The sequence below is a fragment of the Leptodactylus fuscus genome, chromosome 1 (genome assembly GCF_031893055.1).
Source record: "Leptodactylus fuscus isolate aLepFus1 chromosome 1, aLepFus1.hap2, whole genome shotgun sequence".
Taxonomy (NCBI): Eukaryota; Metazoa; Chordata; class Amphibia; order Anura; family Leptodactylidae; genus Leptodactylus; species Leptodactylus fuscus.
Genome location: NC_134265.1, coordinates 239968457 through 239989389, shown reverse-complemented (window position 1 = coordinate 239989389; position 20933 = coordinate 239968457). Strand labels below are relative to the sequence as shown.

General features: G+C 35.8%; 19 non-coding genes across 19 annotated transcripts; all 19 read left to right on the top strand.

The window, feature by feature from the left end:
* Positions 1 to 37: 37 nt before the first annotated feature.
* Positions 38 to 110, top strand: TRNAK-UUU (transfer RNA lysine (anticodon UUU)). The gene has a single exon. It is a non-coding gene; the product is annotated as a tRNA-Lys (tRNA).
* A 2158-nt stretch (positions 111 to 2268) lies between these two features.
* TRNAK-UUU (transfer RNA lysine (anticodon UUU)) lies at positions 2269 to 2341 on the top strand. The gene has a single exon. It is a non-coding gene; the product is annotated as a tRNA-Lys (tRNA).
* Positions 2342 to 4864: 2523 nt separating this feature from the next.
* TRNAK-UUU (transfer RNA lysine (anticodon UUU)) lies at positions 4865 to 4937 on the top strand. Its single transcript has one exon. It is a non-coding gene; the product is annotated as a tRNA-Lys (tRNA).
* A 299-nt stretch (positions 4938 to 5236) lies between these two features.
* TRNAK-UUU (transfer RNA lysine (anticodon UUU)) lies at positions 5237 to 5309 on the top strand. Its single transcript has one exon. It is a non-coding gene; the product is annotated as a tRNA-Lys (tRNA).
* Positions 5310 to 5604: 295 nt separating this feature from the next.
* TRNAK-UUU (transfer RNA lysine (anticodon UUU)) lies at positions 5605 to 5677 on the top strand. Its single transcript has one exon. It is a non-coding gene; the product is annotated as a tRNA-Lys (tRNA).
* A 671-nt stretch (positions 5678 to 6348) lies between these two features.
* TRNAE-UUC (transfer RNA glutamic acid (anticodon UUC)) lies at positions 6349 to 6421 on the top strand. Its single transcript has one exon. It is a non-coding gene; the product is annotated as a tRNA-Glu (tRNA).
* A 2902-nt stretch (positions 6422 to 9323) lies between these two features.
* On the top strand, positions 9324 to 9396 carry TRNAK-UUU (transfer RNA lysine (anticodon UUU)). Its single transcript has one exon. It is a non-coding gene; the product is annotated as a tRNA-Lys (tRNA).
* A 1042-nt stretch (positions 9397 to 10438) lies between these two features.
* Positions 10439 to 10511, top strand: TRNAK-UUU (transfer RNA lysine (anticodon UUU)). Its single transcript has one exon. It is a non-coding gene; the product is annotated as a tRNA-Lys (tRNA).
* Positions 10512 to 10810: 299 nt separating this feature from the next.
* TRNAK-UUU (transfer RNA lysine (anticodon UUU)) lies at positions 10811 to 10883 on the top strand. The gene has a single exon. It is a non-coding gene; the product is annotated as a tRNA-Lys (tRNA).
* Positions 10884 to 11183: 300 nt separating this feature from the next.
* Positions 11184 to 11256, top strand: TRNAK-UUU (transfer RNA lysine (anticodon UUU)). Its single transcript has one exon. It is a non-coding gene; the product is annotated as a tRNA-Lys (tRNA).
* Positions 11257 to 13416: 2160 nt separating this feature from the next.
* On the top strand, positions 13417 to 13489 carry TRNAK-UUU (transfer RNA lysine (anticodon UUU)). The gene has a single exon. It is a non-coding gene; the product is annotated as a tRNA-Lys (tRNA).
* Positions 13490 to 14162: 673 nt separating this feature from the next.
* TRNAK-UUU (transfer RNA lysine (anticodon UUU)) lies at positions 14163 to 14235 on the top strand. Its single transcript has one exon. It is a non-coding gene; the product is annotated as a tRNA-Lys (tRNA).
* Positions 14236 to 14533: 298 nt separating this feature from the next.
* TRNAK-UUU (transfer RNA lysine (anticodon UUU)) lies at positions 14534 to 14606 on the top strand. The gene has a single exon. It is a non-coding gene; the product is annotated as a tRNA-Lys (tRNA).
* A 299-nt stretch (positions 14607 to 14905) lies between these two features.
* TRNAK-UUU (transfer RNA lysine (anticodon UUU)) lies at positions 14906 to 14978 on the top strand. Its single transcript has one exon. It is a non-coding gene; the product is annotated as a tRNA-Lys (tRNA).
* A 1782-nt stretch (positions 14979 to 16760) lies between these two features.
* Positions 16761 to 16833, top strand: TRNAK-UUU (transfer RNA lysine (anticodon UUU)). The gene has a single exon. It is a non-coding gene; the product is annotated as a tRNA-Lys (tRNA).
* A 299-nt stretch (positions 16834 to 17132) lies between these two features.
* Positions 17133 to 17205, top strand: TRNAK-UUU (transfer RNA lysine (anticodon UUU)). The gene has a single exon. It is a non-coding gene; the product is annotated as a tRNA-Lys (tRNA).
* A 1773-nt stretch (positions 17206 to 18978) lies between these two features.
* On the top strand, positions 18979 to 19051 carry TRNAK-UUU (transfer RNA lysine (anticodon UUU)). Its single transcript has one exon. It is a non-coding gene; the product is annotated as a tRNA-Lys (tRNA).
* A 299-nt stretch (positions 19052 to 19350) lies between these two features.
* On the top strand, positions 19351 to 19423 carry TRNAK-UUU (transfer RNA lysine (anticodon UUU)). The gene has a single exon. It is a non-coding gene; the product is annotated as a tRNA-Lys (tRNA).
* Positions 19424 to 19710: 287 nt separating this feature from the next.
* TRNAK-UUU (transfer RNA lysine (anticodon UUU)) lies at positions 19711 to 19783 on the top strand. The gene has a single exon. It is a non-coding gene; the product is annotated as a tRNA-Lys (tRNA).
* Positions 19784 to 20933: the final 1150 nt, after the last annotated feature.

Sequence of the window (20933 nt, the reverse complement as noted above, 5' to 3'; positions counted from 1 at the left end):
TAATTCCGATTTGAGATACAGTATTATATTTTTTATAGCCTGGATAGCTCAGTCGGTAGAGCATCAGACTTTTAATCTGAGGGTCCAGGGTTCAAGTCCCTGTTCAGGCAGAGAATTTTTTTGAAAAGTACGTACCATTCACATACGTATCATGTTGATCGTAAGAGTTTGACACTTTTGTTTGGATTTTTTAGATTTTTGCTTAATGCCAAAACTGCAAATGTACAATCGAATTTTAACATTATTCTGTAACTATTAGCACCCTAGATGATCTGTGCTGGAAATAGGATTAAACACTTTGCATATTCTAGAATCACCCATGAAACCATAATTGAACACTCTCTCTTAAAGCAGATCTATTCACATGTACATTAATTCCGATTTGAGGTACAGTATTATACTTTGCATATCCTGGATAGCTCAGTCGGTAGAGCCTCGATCTTTTAATCAGAGGGTTCAGGATTCAAGTCCCTGTTCAGGCGGAGAGTTGCATTGAAAAGTATGCATCATTCACATACGTATGATGTTGATCAAAAGAGTTTGAAACTTTTGTTTGGATTTTCTAGATTTTTGCTTAATGCCAAAACTGCAAATGTACAATCGAATTTTACCATTAGTCTGTAACTTTTAGCACCCTAGATGATCTATGCTGGAAATAGGATTAGACACTTTGCATATTCTAGAATCACCCATAAAACCATAATTGAACACTCTCTCTTAAAGCAGATCTATTCACATGTTCATTAATTCCGATTTGAGGTACAGTATTAAATTTTGTAGAGCCTGGATAGCTCAGTCGGTAGAGCATCAGACTTTTAATCTGAGGGTCTAGGGTTCAGGTTCCTGTTCAGGCAGAGAGTTGCTTTGAAAAGTTTGCATCATTCTCATACGTATCATGTTGATCAAAAGAGTTTGACACTTTTGTTTGGATTTTTTAGATTTTTGCTTAATGCCAAAACTGCAAATGTACAATCGAATTTTACCATTATTCTGTAACTATTAGCAACCTAGATGATCTATGCTGGAAACAGGATTAGACACTTTGCATATTCTAGAATCTCCCATAAATCCATAATTGAACACTCTCGCTTAAAGCAGATCTATTCACATGCACATTAATTCCGATTTGAGGTACAGTATTATACTCTGTAGAGCCTGGATAGCTCAGTTGGTAGAGCATCAGACTTTTAATCTGAGGGTCCAGGGTTCAATTCCCTTTCAGGCGGAGAATTTTTTTGAAAAGTATGTATCATTCACATACGTATCATGTTGATATTAAGAGATTGACACTTTTGTTTGGATTTTCTAGATTTTTGCTTAATGCCAAAACTGCAAATGTACAATCGACTTTTACCATTATTCTGTAAATATTAGCATCCCACATGATTTATGCTGGAAATAGGATATACACTTTGCATATTCTAGAATAACCCATAAATCCCTAATTGAACACTCTCACTTAAAGGAGATGTATTCTTATGTACATTAATTCCGATTTGGGGTACAGCATTATATATCGGAGGGCCTGGATAGCTCAGTCTGTAGAGCATCAGACTTTTAATCTGAGGGTCCAGGGTTCAAGTCCCTGTTCAGGCAGAGAATTGCTTTGAAAAGTATGCATAATTCACATTCGTATCATCTTGATCGTAAGAGTTTGACACTTTTGTTTGGATTTTCTAGATTTTTGCTTAATGCCAAAACTGCAAATGTACAATCGACTTTTACCATTATTCTGTAACTATTAGCACGCTAGATGATCTATGCTGGAAATAGGATTAGACACTTTGCATATTCTAGAATCACCCATAAAACCATAATTGAACACTCTCTTGTAAAGCAGATCTATTCACATGTACATTAATTCCGAGTTGAGGAACAGTATTATTATTTTTGTAACCTGGATAGCTCAGTCGGTAGAGCATCAGACTTTTAATCTGAGGGTCCAGGGTTCAAGTCCCTGTTCAGGTGGAGAATTTTTTTAAAAAATATGTATGTATCATTCACATACGTATCATGTTGATCGTAAGAGTTTGACACTTTTGTTTGCATTTTTTAGATTTTTGCTTAATGCCAAAACTGCAAATGTACAATCGACTTTTACCATTATTCTGTAAATATTATCACCCAGATGATCTATGCTGGAAATAGGGTAGACACTTTCATATTCTAGAATAACCCATAAATCCCTAATTGAACACTCTCTCTTAAAGCAGATCTATTCACATGCACATTAATTCCGATTTGAGGTACAGTATTATATTCTGTAGAGCCTGGATAGCTCAGTCGGTAGAGCATCAGACTTTTAATCTGAGGGTCCAGGGTTCAAGTCCCTGTTCAGGCGGAGAATTTTTTTGAAAAGTATGTATCATTTACATACGTATCATGTTGATCTTAAGAGTTTGAGACTTTTGTTTGCATTTTTTAGATTTTTGCTTAATGCCAAAACTGCAAATGTACAATCGACTTTTACCATTATTCTGTAAATATTATCACCCAGATGATCTATGCTGGAAATAGGGTAGACACTTTCATATTCTAGAATAACCCAAAAATCCCTAATTGAACACTCTCACTTAAAGGAGATCTATTCTTATATACATTAATTCCAATTTGAGGTACAGCATTATGTTTCAGAGAGCCTGGATAGCTCAGTCGGTAGAGCATCAGACTTTTAATCTGAGGGTCCAGGTTTCAAGTCCCTGTTCAGGCGAAGAATTTCTTGGAAAAGTATGCATCATTCACATACGTATCATCATGATCGTAAGAGTTTGACACTTTTGTTTGGATTTTTTTGATTTTTGCTTAATGCCAAAACTGCAAATGTACAATCGAATTTTAACATTATTCTGTAACTTTTAGCACCCTAGATGATCTGTGCTGGAAATAGGATTAAACACTTTGCATATTCTAGAATCACCCATGAAACCATAATTGAACACTCTCTCTTAAAGCAGATCTATTCACATGTACATTAATTCCGATTTGAGGTACAGTATTATATTTTGTAGATCCTGGATAGCTCAGTCAGTAGAGCATCGAACTTTTAATCTGAGGGTCCAGGGTTCAAGTCCCTGTTCAGGCGGAGAGTTGCTTTGAAAAGTATGCATCATTCACATACGTATGATGTTGATCAAATGAGTATGAAACTTTTGTTTGGATTTTCTAGATTTTTCCTTAATGCCAAAACTGCAAATGTACAATCGAATTTTACCATTATTCTGTAACTTTTAGCACCATAGATGATCTATGCTGGAAATAGGATTAGACACTTTGCATATTCTAGAATCACCCATAAAACCATAATTGAACACTCTCTCGTAAAGCAGATCTATTCACATGTACATTAATTCCGATTTGAGGTACAGTATTATATTTTTTAGAGACTGGATAGCTCAGTCGGTAGAGCATCAGACTTTTAATCTGAGGGTCCAGGGTTCAAGTCTCTGTTCAGGCGGAGAATTTTTTTGAAAAGTATGTATCATTCACATACGTATCATGTTGATCTTAAGAGTTTGAGACTTTTGTTTGCATTTTTTAGATTTTTGCTTAATGCCAAAACTGCAAATGTACAATCGACTTTTACCATTATTCTGTAAATATTATCACCCCAGATGATCTATGCTGGAAATAGGATAGACACTTTCATATTCTAGAATCACCCATAAATCCCTAATTGAACACTCTCACTTAAAGGAGATCTATTCTTATATACATTAATTCCAATTTGAGGTACAGCATTATGTTTCAGAGAGCCTGGATAGCTCAGTCGGTAGAGCATCAGACTTTTAATCTGAGGGTCCAGGTTTCAAGTCCCTGTTCAGGCGAAGAATTTCTTGGAAAAGTATGCATCATTCACATACGTATCATCATGATCGTAAGAGTTTGACACTTTTGTTTGGATTTTCTAGATTTTTGCTTAATGCCAAAACTGCAAATGTACAATCGACTTTTACCATTATTCTGTAACTATTAGCACCCTAGATGATCTATGCTGGAAATAGGATTAGACACTTTGCATATTCTAGAATCACCCATGAAACCATAATTGAACACTCTCTCTTAAAGCAGATCTATTCACATGTACATTAATTCCGATTTGAGGTACAGTATTATATTTTGTAGATCCTGGATAGCTCAGTCAGTAGAGCATCGAACTTTTAATCTGAGGGTCCAGGGTTCAAGTCCCTGTTCAGGCGGAGAGTTGCTTTGAAAAGTATGCATAATTCACATTCGTATCATCTTGATCGTAAGAGTTTGACACTTTTGTTTGGATTTTCTAGATTTTTGCTTAATGCCAAAACTGCAAATGTACAATCGACTTTTACCATTATTCTGTAACTATTAGCACCCTAGATGATCTATGCTGGAAATAGGATTAGACACTTTGCATATTCTAGAATCACCCATAAAACCATAGTTGAACACTCTCTTGTAAAGCAGATCTATTCACATGTACATTAATTCCGAGTTGAGGTACAGTATTATTATTTTTGTAGCCTGGATAGCTCAGTCGGTAGAGCATCAGACTTTTAATTTGAGGGTCCAGGGTTCAAGTCCCTGTTCAGGCGGAGAATTTTTTTGAAAAGTATGTATCATTCACATACGTATCATGTTGATCGTAAGAGTTTGACACTTTTGTTTGCATTTTTTAGATTTTTGCTTAATGCCAAAACTGCAAATGTACAATCGACTTTTACCATTATTCTGTAAATATTATCACCCAGATGATCTATGCTGGAAATAGGGTAGACACTTTCATATTCTAGAATAACCCATAAATCCCTAATTGAACACTCTCTCTTAAAGCAGATCTATTCACATGCACATTAATTCCGATTTGAGGTACAGTATTATATTCTGTAGAGCCTGGATAGCTCAGTCGGTAGAGCATCAGACTTTTAATCTGAGGGTCCAGGGTTCAAGTCCCTGTTCAGGCGAAGAATTTCTTGGAAAAGTATGCATCATTCACATACGTATCATCATGATCGTAAGAGTTTGACACTTTTGTTTGGATTTTCTAGATTTTTGCTTAATGCCAAAACTGCAAATGTACAATCGACTTTTACCATTATTCTGTAACTATTAGCACCCTAGATGATCTATGCTGGAAATAGGATTAGACACTTTGCATATTCTAGAATCACCCATGAATCCCTAATTGAACACTCTCACTTAAAGTAGATGTATTCTTATGTACATTAATTCCGATTTGGGGTACAGCATTATGTTTTGGAGAGCCTGGATAGCTCAGTCGGTAGAGCATCAGACTTTTAATCTGAGGGTCCAGGGTTCAAGTCCCTGTTCAGGCGGAGAATTTTTTTGAAAAGTATGTATCATTCACATACGTATCATGTTGATCTTAAGAGTTTGACTCTTTTGTTTGCATTTTCTAGACTTTTGCTTAATGCCAAAACTGCAAATGTACAATCGACTTTTACCATTATTCTGTAAATATTATCACCAGATGATCTATGCTGGAAATAGGATAGACACTTTCATATTCTAGAATCACCCATAAATCCCTAATTGAACACTCTCACTTAAAGGAGATCTATTCTTATATACATTAATTCCAATTTGGGGTACAGCATTATGTTTCAGACAGCCTGGATAGCTCAGTCGGTAGAGCATCAGACTTTTAATCTGAGGGTCCAGGGTTCAAGTCCCTGTTCAGGCAAAGAATTTCTTGGAAAAGTATGCATCATTCACATACGTATCATCATGATCGTAAGAGTTTGACACTTTTGTTTGGATTTTCTAGATTTTTGCTTAATGCCAAAACTGCAAATGTACAATCGACTTTTACCATTATTCTGTAACTATTAGCACCCTAGATGATCTATGCTGGAAATAGGATTAGACACTTTGCATATTCTAGAATCACCCATAAAACCATACCTGAACACTCTCTCGTAAAGCAGATCTATTCACATGTACATTAATTCCGATTTGAGGTACAGTATTATATTTTTTAGAGCCTGGATAGCTCAGTCGGTAGTGCATCAGACTTTTAATCTGAGGGTCCAGGGTTCAAGTCCCTGTTCAGGCAGAGAATTTTTTTTGAAAAGTATGTATCATTCACATACGTATCATGTTGATATTAAGAGATTGACATTTTTGTTTGGATTTTCTAGATTTTTACTTAATGCCAAAACTGCAAATGTACAATCGACTTTTACCATTATTCTGTAAATATTAGCATCCCAGATGGTCTATGCTGGAAATAGGATAGACACTTTGCATATTCTAGAATAACCCATAAATCCCTAATTGAACACTCTCACTTAAAGGAGATGTATTCTTATGTACATTAATTCCGATTTGGGGTACAGCATTATGTTTTGGAGAGCATGGATAGCTCAGTCGGTAGAGCATCAGACTTTCAATCTGGGGGTTCAGGGTTCAGGTTCCTGTTCAGGCGGAGAGTTTCTTTGAAAAATGTGCATCATTCTCATACGTATCATCTTGATCGTAAGAGTTTGACACTTTTGTTTGGATTTTTTAGATTTTTGCTTAATGCCAAAACTGCAAATGTACAATCGAATTTTAACATTATTCTGTAACTATTAGCACCCTAGATGATCTATGCTGGAAATAGGATTAGACACTTTGCATATTCTAGAATCACCCATAAAACCATAATTGAAAACTCTCTCTTAAAGCAGATCTATTCACATGTACATTAATTCCGATTTGAGGTACAGTATTTTATTTTGTAGAGCTTGGATAGCTCAGTCGGTAGAGCATCAGACTTTTAATCTGAGGGTCCAGGGTTCAAGTCCCTGTTCAGGCGAAGAATTTCTTGGAAAAGTATGCATCATTCACATACGTATCATCATGATCGTAAGAGTTTGACACTTTTGTTTGGATTTTCTAGATTTTTGCTTAATGCCAAAACTGCAAATGTACAATCGACTTTTACCATTATTCCGTAACTATTAGCACCCTAGATGATCTATGCTGGAAATAGGATTAGACACTTTGCATATTCTAGAATCACCCATGAATCCCTAATTGAACACTCTCACTTAAAGGAGATGTATTCTTATGTACATTAATTCCGATTTGGGGTACAGCATTATGTTTCGGAGAGTCTGGATAGCTCAGTCGGTAGAGCATCAGACTTTTAATCTGAGGGTCCAGGGTTCAAGTCCCTGTTCAGGCAGAGAATTTTTTTGAAAAGTAAGTATCATTCACATACGTATCATGTTGATCGTAAGAGTTTGACACTTTTGTTTGGATTTTTTAGATTTTTGCTTAATGCCAAATCTGTAAATGTACAATCGAATTTTAACATTATTCTGTAACTATTAGCACCCTAGATGATCTGTGCTGGAAATAGGATTAGACACTTTGCATATTCTAGAATCACCCATGAAACCATAATTGAACACTCTCTCTTAAAGCAGATCTATTCACATGTACATTAATTCCGATTTGAGGTACAGCATTATATTTTGTAGAGCCTGGATAGCTCAGTCGGTAGAGCATCGAACTTTTAATCTGAGGGTCCAGGGTTCAAGTCCCTGTTCAGGCGGAGAGTTGCTTTGAAAAGTATGCATCATTCACATACGTATGATGTTGATCAAAAGAGTTTGAAACTTTTGTTTGGATTTTCTAGATTTTTGCTTAATGCCAAAACTGCAAATGTACAATCGAATTTTACCATTATTCTGTAACTTTTAGCACCCTAGATGATCTATGCTGGAAATAGGATTAGACACTTTGCATATTCTAGAATCACCCATAAAACCATAATTGAACACTCTCTCTTAAAGCAGATCTATTCACATGTACATTAATTCCGATTTGAGGTATAGTATTATATTTTTCAGAGCCTGGATAGCTCAGTCGGTAGAGCATCAGACTTTTAATCAGAGGGTCCAGGGTTCAAGTCCCTGTTCAGGAGGAGAATTTTTTTGAAAAGTATGTATCATTCACATACGTATCATGTTGATATTAGGAGATTGACACTTTTGTTTGGATTTTCTAGATTTTTGCTTAATGCCAAAACTGCAAATGTACATTCGACTTTTACCATTATTCTGTAAATATTAGCATCCCAGATGATCTATGCTGGAAATAGGATAGACACTTTGCATATTCTAGAATAACCCATAAATCCCTAATTGAACACTCTCACTTAAAGGAGATGTATTCTTATGTACATTAATTCCGATTTGGGGTACAGCATTATATTTCGGAGGGCCTGGAAAGCTCAGTCGGTAGAGCATCAGACTTTTAATCTGAGGGTCCAGGGTTCAAGTCCCTGTTCAGGCGGAGAATTGCTTTGAAAAGTATGCATAATTCACATTCGTATCATCTTGATCGTAAGAGTTTGACACTTTTGTTTGGATTTTCTAGATTTTTGCTTAATGCCAAAACTGCAAATGTACAATCGACTTTTACCATTATTCTGTAACTATTAGCACCCTAGATGATCTATGCTGGAAATAGGATTAGACACTTTGCATATTCTAGAATCACCCATAAAACCATAATTGAAAACTCTCTCTTAAAGCAGATCTATTCACATGTACATTAATTCCGATTTGAGGTACAGTATTTTGTTTTGTAGAGCCTGGACAGCTCAGTCGGTAGAGCATCAGACTTTTAATCTGAGGGTCCAGGGTTCAAGTCTCTGTTAAGGCGGAGAATTTTTTTGAAAAGTATGTATCATTCACATACGTATCATCATGATCGTAAGAGTTTGACACTTTTGTTTGGATTTTCTAGATTTTTGCTTAATGCCAAAACTGCAAATGTACAATCGACTTTTACCATTATTCTGTAACTATTAGCACCCTAGATGATCTATGCTGGAAATAGGATTAGACACTTTGCATATTCTAGAATAACCCATAAATCCCTAATTGAACACTCTCACTTAAAGGAGATGTATTCTTATGTACATTAATTCCGATTTGGGGTACAGCATTATATTTCGGAGGGCCTGGAAAGCTCAGTCGGTAGAGCATCAGACTTTTAATCTGAGGGTCCAGGGTTCAAGTCCCTGTTCAGGCGAAGAATTTCTTGGAAAAGTATGCATCATTCACATACGTATCATCATGATCGTAAGAGTTTGACACTTTTGTTTGGATTTTCTAGATTTTTGCTTAATGCCAAAACTGCAAATGTACAATCGACTTTTACCATTATTCTGTAACTATTAGCACCCTAGATGATCTATGCTGGAAATAGGATTAGACACTTTGCATATTCTAGAATCACCCATGAATCCCTAATTGAACACTCTCACTTAAAGGAGATGTATTCTTATGTACATTAATTCCGATTTGGGGTACAGCATTATGTTTTGGAGAGCCTGGATAGCTCAGTCGGTAGAGCATCAGACTTTTAATCTGAGGGTCCAGGGTTCAAGTCCCTGTTCAGGCGTAGAAGTTGCTTTGAAAAGTATGCATCATTCATAAACGTATGATGTTCATCATAAAAGTTTGGAACTTTTGTTTGGATTTTCTAGATTTTTGCTTAATGCCAAAACTGCAAATGTACAATCGAATTTTACCATTATTCTGTAACTATTAGCACCCTAGATGATCTATGCTGGAAATAGAATTAGACACTTTGCATATTCTAGAATCACCCATAAAACCATAATTGAACACTCTCTCGTAAAGCAGATCTATTCACATGTACATTAATTCCGATTTGAGGTACAGTATTATATTTTTTAGAGCCTGGATAGCTCAGTCGGTAGAGCATCAGACTTTTATTCTGAGGGTCCAGGGTTCAAGTCCCTGTTCAGGCGGAGAGTTGCTTTGAAAAGTATGCATCATTCACATACGTATGATGTTGATCAAAAGAGTTTGAAACTTTTGTTTGGATTTTCTAGATTTTTGCTTAATGCCAAAACTGCAAATGTACAATCGAATTTTACCATTATTCTGTAACTTTTAGCACCCTAGATGATCTATGCTGGAAATAGGATTAGACACTTTGCATATTCTAGAATCACCAATAAAACCATAATTGAACACTCTCGCTTAAAGCAGAGCTATTCACATGCACATTAATTCCGATTTGAGGTACAGTGTTATATTCTGTAGAGCCTGGATATCTCAGTCGGTAGCGCATCAGACTTTTAATCTTAGGGTCCATGGTTCAAGTCCCTGTTCAGGCAGAGAATTTTTTTGAAAAGTATGTATCATTCACATACGTATCATGTTGATCTTAAGAGTTTGAGACTTTTGTTTGCATTTTTTAGATTTTTGCTTAATGCCAAAACTGCAAATGAACAATCGACTTTTACCATTATTCTGTAAATATTATCACCCCAGATGATCTATGCTGGAAATTGTATAGACACTTTCATATTCTAGAATCACCCATAAATCCCTAATTGAACACTCTCACTTAAAGGAGATCTATTCTTATATACATTAATTCCAATTTGGGGTACAGCATTATGTTTCAGAGAGCCTGGATAGCTCAGTCGGTAGAGCATCAGACTTTTAATCTGAGGGTCCAGGGTTCAAGTCCCTGTTCAGGCGAAGAATTTCTTGGAAAAGTATGCATCATTCACATACGTATCATCATGATCATAAGAGTTTGACACTTTTGTTTGGATTTTCTAGATTTTTGCTTAATTCCAAAACTGCAAATGTACAATCGACTTTTACCATTATTCTGTAACTATTAGCACCCTAGATGATCTATGCTGGAAATAGGATTAGACACTTTGCATATTCTAGAATCACCCATGAATCCCTAATTGAACACTCTCACTTAAAGGAGATGTATTCTTATGTACATTAATTCCGATTTGGGGTACAGCATTATGTTTTGGAGAGCCTGGATAGCTCAGTCGGTAGAGCATCAGACTTTTAATCTGAGGGTCCAGGGTTCAAGTCCCTGTTCAGGCGGAGAAGTTGCTTTGAAAAGTGTGCATCATTCACATACGTATGATGTTGATCGTAAAAGTTTGAAACTTTTGTTTGGATTTTCTAGATTTTTGCTTAATGCCAAAACTGCAAATGTACAATCGAATTTTAACATTATTCTGTAACTATTAGCACCCTAGATGATCTATGCTGGAAATAGGATTAGACACTTTGCATATTCTAGAATCACCCATAAAACCATAATTGAACACTCTCTCGTAAAGCAGATCTATTCAAATGTACATTAATTCCGATTTGAGGTACAGTATTATATTTTTTAGAGCCTGGATAGCTCAGTCGGTAGAGCATCAGACTTTTAATCTGAGGGTCCAGGGTTCAAGTCCCTGTTCAGGCAGAAATTTTTTTTTTGAAAAGTATGTATCATTCACATACGTATCATCATGATCATAAGAGTTTGACACTTTTGTTTGGATTTTCTAGATTTTTGCTTAATGCCAAAACTGCAAATGTACAATCGAATTTTAACATTATTCTGTAACTATCAGCACCCTAGATGATCTGTGCTGGAAATAGGATTAAACACTTTGCATATTCTAGAATCACCCATGAAACCATAATTGAACACTCTCTCTTAAAGCAGATCTATTCACATGTACATTAATTCCGATTTGAGGTACAGTATTATATTTTGTAGAGCCTGGATAGCTCAGTCGGTAGAGCATCGATCTTTTAATCTGAGGGTCCAGGGTTCAAGTCCCTGTTCAGGCGGAGAGTTGCTTTGAAAAGTATGCATCATTCACATACGTATGATGTTGATCAAAAGAGTTTGAAACTTTTGTTTGGATTTTCTAGATTTTTGCTTAATGCCAAAACTGCAAATGTACAATCGAATTTTACCATTATTCTGTAACTTTTAGCACCCTAGATGATCTATGCTGGAAATAGGATTAGACACTTTGCATATTCTAGAATCACCCATAAAACCATAATTGAACACTCTCGCTTAAAGCAGATCTATTCACATGTACATTAATTCCGATTTGAGGTACAGTATTATGTTTTGTAGACCCTGGATAGCTAAGTCGGTAAAGCATCGAACTTTTAATCTGAGGGTCCAGGGTTCAAGTCCCTGTTCAGGCGGAGAGTTGCTTTGAAAAGTATGCATCATTCACATACGTATGATGTTGATCAAAAGAGTTTGAAACTTTTGTTTGGATTTTCTAGATTTTTGCTTAATGCCAAAACTGCAAATGTACAATCGAATTTTACCATTATTCTGTAACTTTTAGCACCCGATATGATCTATGCTGGAAATAGGATTAGACACTTTGCATATTCTAGAATCACCCATAAAACCATAATTGAACACTCTCTCGTAAAGTAGATCTATTCACATGTACATTAATTCCCATTTGAGGTACAGTATTTTTTTTTTAAGAGCCTGGATAGCTCAGTCGGTAGAACATCAGACTTTTAGTCTGAGGGTCCAGGGTTCAAGTCCCTGTTCAGGCGGAGAATTTTTTTGAAAAGTATGTATCATTCACATACGTATCATGTTGATATTAAGAGATTGACACTTTTGTTTGGATTTTCTAGATTTTTGCTTAATGCCAAAACTGCAAATGTACAATCGACTTTTACCATTATTCTGTAAATATTATCACCCCAGATGATCTATGCTGGAAATAGGATAGACACTTTCATATTCTAGAATCACCCATAAATCCCTAATTGAACACTCTCACTTAAAGGAGATCTATTCTTATATACATTAATTCCAATTTGGGGTACAGCATTATGTTTCAGAGAGCCTGGATAGCTCAGTCGGTAGAGCATCCGACTTTTAATCTGAGGGTCCAGGGTTCAAGTCCCTGTTAAGGCGAAGAATTTCTTGGAAAAGTATGCATCATTCACATACGTATCATCATGATCGTAAGAGTTTGACACTTTTGTTTGGATTTTCTAGATTTTTGCTTAATGCCAAAACTGCAAATGTACAATCAACTTTTACCATTATTCTGTAACTATTAGCACCCTAGATGATCTGTGCTGGAAATAGGATTAGACACTTTGCATATTCTAGAATCACCCATGAATCCCTAATTGAACACTCTCACTTAAAGGAGATGTATTCTTATGTACATTAATTCCAATTTGGGGTACAGCATTATGTTTTGGAGAGCCTGGATAGCTCAGTCGGTAGAGCATCAGACTTTTAATCTGAGGGTCCAGAGTTCAAGTCCCTGTTCAGGCGTAGAAGTTGCTTTGAAAAGTATGCATCATTCATATACGTATGATGTTCATCATAAAAGTTTGGAACTTTTGTTTGGATTTTCTAGATTTTTGCTTAATGCCAAAACTGCAAATGTACAATCGAATTTTACCATTATTCTGTAACTATTAGCACCCTAGATTATCTATGCTGGAAATAGAATTAGACACTTTGCATATTTTAGAATCACCCATAAAACCATAATTGAACACTCTCTCGTAAAGCAGATCTATTCACATGTACATTAATTCCGATTTGAGGTACAGTATTATATTTTTTAGAGCCTGGATAGCTCAGTCGGTAGAGCATCAGACTTTTAATCTGAGGGTCCAGGGTTCAAGTCCCTGTTCAGGCAGAGAATTTTTTTTTGAAAAGTATGTATCATTCACATACGTATCATCATGATCATAAGAGTTTGACACTTTTGTTTGGATTTTCTAGATTTTTGCTTAATGCCAAAACTGCAAATGTACAATCGAATTTTACCATTATTCTGTAACTTTTAGCACCATAGATGATCTATGCTGGAAATAGGATTAGACACTTTGCATATTCTAGAATCACCCATAAAACCATAATTGAACACTCTCTCTTAAAGCAGATCTATTCACATGTTCATTAATTCCAATTTGAGGTACAGTATTAAATTTTGTAGAGCCTGGATAGCTCAGTCGGTAGAGCATCAGACTTTTAATCTGAGGGTCTAGGGTTCAGGTTCCTGTTCAGGCAGAGAGTTGCTTTGAAAAGTTTGCATCATTCTCATACGTATCATGTTGATCGTAAGAGTTTGACACTTTTGTTTGGATTTTTTAGATTTTTGCTTAATGCCAAAACTGCAAATGTACAATCGAATTTTACCATTATTCTGTAACTATTAGCAACCTAGATGATCTATGCTGGAAATAGGATTAGACACTTTGCATATTCTAGAATCTCCCATAAAACCATAATTGAACACTCTCGCTTAAAGCAGATCTATTCACATGCACATTAATTCCGATTTGAGGTACAGTATTATATTCTGTAGAGCCTGGATAGCTCAGTTGGTAGAGCATCAGACTTTTAATCTGAGGGTCCAGGGTTCAAGTCCCTGTTCAGGCGGAGAATTTTTTTGAAAAGTATGTATCATTCACATACGTATCATGTTGATATTAAGAGATTGACACTTTTGTTTGGATTTTCTAGATTTTTGCTTAATGCCAAAACTGCAAATGTACAATCGACTTTTACCATTATTCTGTAAATATTAGCATCCCAGATGATCTATGCTGGAAATAGGATAGACACTTTGCATATTCTAGAATAACCCATAAATCCCTAATTGAACACTCTCACTTAAAGGAGATGTATTCTTATGTACATTAATTCCGATTTGGGGTACAGCATTATATATCGGAGGGCCTGGATAGCTCAGTCGGTAGAGCATCAGACTTTTAATCTGAGGGTCCAGGGTTCAAGTCCCTGTTCAGGCAGAGAATTGCTTTGAAAAGTATGCATAATTCACATTCGTATCATCTTGATCGTAAGAGTTTGCCACTTTTGTTTGGATTTTCTAGATTTTTGCTTAATGCCAAAACTGCAAATGTACAATCGACTTTTACCATTATTCTGTAACTATTAGCACCCTAGATGATCTATGCTGGAAATAGGATTAGACACTTTGCATATTCTAGAATCACCCATAAAACCATAATTGAACACTCTCTTGTAAAGCAGATCTATTCACATGTACATTAATTCCGAGTTGAGGTACAGTATTGTATTTTTTTGAGCCTGGATAGCTCAGTCGGTAGAGCATCAGACTTTTAATCTGAGGGTCCAGGGTTCAAGTCCCTGTTCAGGCGGAGAATTTTTTTGAAAAGTATATATCATTCACATACGTATCATGTTGATCGTAAGAGTTTGACACTTTTGTTTGGATTTTTTAGATTTTTGCTTAATGCCAAAACTGCAAATGTACAATCGAATTTTAACATTATTCTGTAACTATTAGCACCCTAGATGATCTGTGCTGGAAATAGGATTAAACACTTTGCATATTCTAGAATCACCCATGAAACCATAATTGAACACTCTCTCTTAAAGCAGATCTATTCACATGCACATTAATTCCGATTTGAGGTACAGTATTATACTCTGTAGAGCCTGGATAGCTCAGTCGGTAAAGCATCAGACTTTTAATCTGAGGGTCCAGGTTCAAGTCCCTGTTCAGGCGGAGAATTTTTTTGAAAAGTATGTATCATTCACATACGTATCATGTTGATCTTAAGAGTTTGAGACTTTTGTTTGCATTTTTTAGATTTTTGCTTAATGCCAAAACTGCAAATGTACAATCGACTTTTACCATTATTCTGTAAATATTATCACCCCAGATGATCTATGCTGGAAATAGGGTAGACACTTTCATATTCTAGAATCACCCATAAATCCCTAATTGAACACTCTCACTTAAAGGAGATCTATTCTTATATACATTAATTCCAATTTGAGGTACAGCATTATGTTTCAGAGAGCCTGGATAGCTCAGTCGGTAGAGCATCAGACTTTTAATCTGAGGGTCCAGGTTTCAAGTCCCTGTTCAGGTGAAGAATTTCTTGGAAAAGTATGCATCATTCACATACGTATCATCATGATCGTAAGAGTTTGACACTTTTGTTTGGATTTTTTAGATTTTTGCTTAATGCCAAAACTGCAAATGTACAATCGAATTTTAACATTATTCTGTAACTATTAGCACCCTAGATGATCTGTGCTGGAAATAGGATTAAACACTTTGCATATTCTAGAATCACCCATGAAACCATAATTGAACACTCTCTCTTAAAGCAGATCTATTCACATGTACATTAATTCTGATTTGAGGTACAGTATTATATTTTGTAGAGCCTGGATAGCTCAGTCGGTAGAGCATCGAAGTTTTAATCTGAGGGTCCAGGGTTCAAGTCCCTGTTCAGGCGGAGAGTTGCTTTGAAAAGTATGCATCATTCACATACGTATGATGTTGATCAAAAGAGTTTGAAACTTTTGTTTGGATTTTCTAGATTTTTGCTTAATGCCAAAACTGCAAATGTACAATCGAATTTTACCATTATTCTGTAACTTTTAGCACCCTAGATGATCTATGCTGGAAATAGGATTAGACACTTTGCATATTCTAGAATCACCCATAAAACCATAATTGAACACTCTCGCTTAAAGCAGAGCTATTCACATGCACCTTAATTCCGATTTGAGGTACAGTGTTATATTCTGTAGAGCCTGGATATCTCAGTCGGTAGAACATCAGACTTTTAATCTTAGGGTCCATGGTTCAAGTCCCTGTTCAGGCAGAGAATGTTATTGAAAAGTATGTATCATTCACATACGTATCATGTTGATCTTAAGAGTTTGAGACTTTTGTTTGCATTTTTTAGATTTTTGCTTAATGCCAAAACTGCAAATGTACAATCGACTTTTACCATTATTCTGTAAATATTATCACCCCAGATGATCTATGCTGGAAATAGTATAGACACTTTCATATTCTAGAATCACCCATAAATCCCTAATTGAACACTCTCACTTAAAGGAGATCTATTCTTATATACATTAATTCCAATTTGGGGTACAGCATTATGTTTCAGAGAGCCTGGATAGCTCAGTCGGTAGAGCATCAGACTTTTAATCTGAGGGTCCAGGGTTCAAGTCCCTGTTCAGGCGAAGAATTTCTTGGAAAAGTATGCATCATTCACATACGTATCATCATGATCATAAGAGTTTGACACTTTTGTTTGGATTTTCTAGATTTTTGCTTAATGCCAAAACTGCAAATGTACAATCGACTTTTACCATTATTCTGTAACTATTAGCACCCTAGATGATCTATGCTGGAAATAGGATTAGACACTTTGCATATTCTAGAATCACCCATGAATCCCTAATTGAACACTCTCACTTAAAGGAGATGTATTCTTATGTACATTAATTCCGATTTGGGGTACAGCATTATGTTTTGGAGAGCCTGGATAGCTCAGTCGGTAGAGCATCAGACTTTTAATCTGAGGGTCCAGGGTTCAAGTCCCTGTTCAGGCGGAAAAGTTGCTTTGAAAAGTATGCATCATTCATATATGTATGATGTTGATCATAAAAGTTTGGATTTTCTAGATTTTTGCTTAATGCCAAAACTGCAAATGTACAATCAAATTTTACCATTATTCTGTAACTATTAGCACCCTAGATGATCTATGCTGGAAATAGGATTAGACACTTTGCATATTCTAGAATCACCCATAAAACCATAATTGAACACTCTCTCGTAAAGCAGATCTATTCACATGTACATTAATTCCGATTTGAGATACAGTATTATATTTTTTATAGCCTGGATAGCTCAGTCGGTAGAGTATCAGACTTTTAATCTGAGGGTCCAGGGTTCAAGTCCCTGTTCAGGCAGAGAATTTTTTTGAAAAGTACGTACCATTCACATACGTATCATGTTGATCGTAAGAGTTTGACACTTTTGTTTGGATTTTTTAGATTTTTGCTTAATGCCAAAACTGCAAATGTACAATCGAATTTTAACATTATTCTGTAACTATTAGCACCCTAGATGATCTGTGCTGGAAATAGGATTAAACACTTTGCATATTCTAGAATCACCCATGAAACCATAATTGAACACTCTCTCTTAAAGCAGATCTATTCACATGTACATTAATTCCGATTTGAGGTACAGTATTATATTTTGCATATCCTGGATAGCTCAGTCGGTAGAGCCTCGATCTTTTAATCAGAGGGTCCAGGGTTCAAGTCCCTGTTCAGGCGGAGAGTTGCATTGAAAAGTATGCATCATTCACATACGTATGATGTTGATCAAAAGAGTTTGAAACTTTTGTTTGGATTTTCTAGATTTTTGCTTAATGCCAAAACTGCAAATGTACAATCGAATTTTACCATTAGTCTGTAACTTTTAGCACCCTAGATGATCTATGCTGGAAATAGGATTAGACACTTTGCATATTCTAGAATCACCCATAAAACCATAATTGAACACTCTCTCTTAAAGCAGATCTATTCACATGTTCATTAATTCCGATTTGAGGTACAGTATTAAATTTTGTAGAGCCTGGATAGCTCAGTCGGTAGAGCATCAGACTTTTAATCTGAGGGTCTAGGGTTCAGGTTCCTGTTCAGGCAGAGAGTTGCTTTGAAAAGTTTGCATCATTCTCATACGTATCATGTTGATCAAAAGAGTTTGACACTTTTGTTTGGATTTTTTAGATTTTTGCTTAATGCCAAAACTGCAAATGTACAATCGAATTTTACCATTATTCTGTAACTTTTAGCACCCTAGATGATCTATGCTGGAAATAGGATTAGACACTTTGCATATTCTAGAATCACCCATAAAACCATAATTGAACACTCTCGCTTAAAGCAGAGCTATTCACATGCACCTTAATTCCGATTTGAGGTACAGTGTTATATTCTGTAGAGCCTGGATATCTCAGTCGGTAGAACATCAGACTTTTAATCTTAGGGTCCATGGTTCAAGTCCCTGTTCAGGCAGAGAATTTTATTGAAAAGTATGTATCATTCACATACGTATCATGTTGATCTTAAGAGTTTGAGACTTTTGTTTGCATTTTTTAGATTTTTGCTTAATGCCAAAACTGCAAATGTACAATCGACTTTTACCATTATTCTGTAAATATTATCACCCCAGATGATCTATGCTGGAAATAGTATAGACACTTTCATATTCTAGAATCACCCATAAATCCCTAATTGAACACTCTCACTTAAAGGAGATCTATTCTTATATACATTAATTCCAATTTGGGGTACAGCATTATGTTTCAGAGAGCCTGGATAGCTCAGTCGGTAGAGCATCAGACTTTTAATCTGAGGGTCCAGGGTTCAAGTCCCTGTTCAGGCGAAGAATTTCTTGGAAAAGTATGCATCATTCACATACGTATCATCATGATCATAAGAGTTTGACACTTTTGTTTGGATTTTCTAGATTTTTGCTTAATGCCAAAACTGCAAATGTACAATCGACTTTTACCATTATTCTGTAACTATTAGCACCCTAGATGATCTATGCTGGAAATAGGATTAGACACTTTGCATATTCTAGAATCACCCATGAATCCCTAATTGAACACTCTCACTTAAAGGAGATGTATTCTTATGTACATTAATTCCGATTTGGGGTACAGCATTATGTTTTGGAGAGCCTGGATAGCTCAGTCGGTAGAGCATCAGACTTTTAATCTGAGGGTCCAGGGTTCAAGTCCCTGTTCAGGCGGAGAAGTTGCTTTGAAAAGTATGCATCATTCATATATGTATGATGTTGATCATAAAAGTTTGGATTTTCTAGATTTTTGCTTAATGCCAAAACTGCAAATGTACAATCAAATTTTACCATTATTCTGTAACTATTAGCACCCTAGATGATCTATGCTGGAAATAGGATTAGACACTTTGCATATTCTAGAATCACCCATAAAACCATAATTGAACACTCTCTCGTAAAGCAGATCTATTCACATGTACATTAATTCCGATTTGAGATACAGTATTATATTTTTTATAGCCTGGATAGCTCAGTCGGTAGAGCATCAGACTTTTAATCTGAGGGTCCAGGGTTCAAGTCCCTGTTCAGGCAGAGAATTTTTTTGAAAAGTACGTACCATTCACATACGTATCATGTTGATCGTAAGAGTTTGACACTTTTGTTTGGATTTTTTAGATTTTTGCTTAATGCCAAAACTGCAAATGTACAATCGAATTTTAACATTATTCTGTAACTATTAGCACCCTAGATGATCTGTGCTGGAAATAGGATTAAACACTTTGCATATTCTAGAATCACCCATGAAACCATAATTGAACACTCTCTCTTAAAGCAGATCTATTCACATGTACATTAATTCCGATTTGAGGTACAGTATTATATTTTGCATATCCTGGATAGCTCAGTCGGTAGAGCCTCGATCTTTTAATCAGAGGGTCCAGGGTTCAAGTCCCTGTTCAGGCGGAGAGTTGCATTGAAAAGTATGCATCATTCACATACGTATGATGTTGATCAAAAGAGTTTGAAACTTTTGTTTGGATTTTCTAGATTTTTGCTTAATGCCAAAACTGCAAATGTACAATCGAATTTTACCATTAGTCTGTAACTTTTAGCACCCTAGATGATCTATGCTGGAAATAGGATTAGACACTTTGCATATTCTAGAATCACCCATAAAACCATAATTGAACACTCTCTCTTAAAGCAGATCTATTCACATGTTCATTAATTCCGATATGAGGTACAGTATTAAATTTTGTAGAGCCTGGATAGCTCAGTCGGTAGAGCATCAGACTTTTAATCTGAGGGTCTAGGGTTCAGGTTCCTGTTCAGGCAGAGAGTTGCTTTGAAAAGTTTGCATCATTCTCATACGTATCATGTTGATCAAAAGAGTTTGACACTTTTGTTTGGATTTTTTAGATTTTTGCTTAATGCCAAAACTGCAAATGTACAATCGAATTTTACCATTATTCTGTAACTATTAGCAACCTAGATGATCTATGCTGGAAACAGGATTAGACACTTTGCATATTCTAGAATCTCCCATAAATCCATAATTGAACACTCTCGCTTAAAGCAGATCTATTCACATGCACATTAATTCCGATTTGAGGTACAGTATTATACTCTGTAGAGCCTGGATAGCTCAGTTGGTAGAGCATCAGACTTTTAATCTGAGGGTCCAGGGTTCAATTCCCTTTCAGGCGGAGAATTTTTTTGAAAAGTATGTATCATTCACATA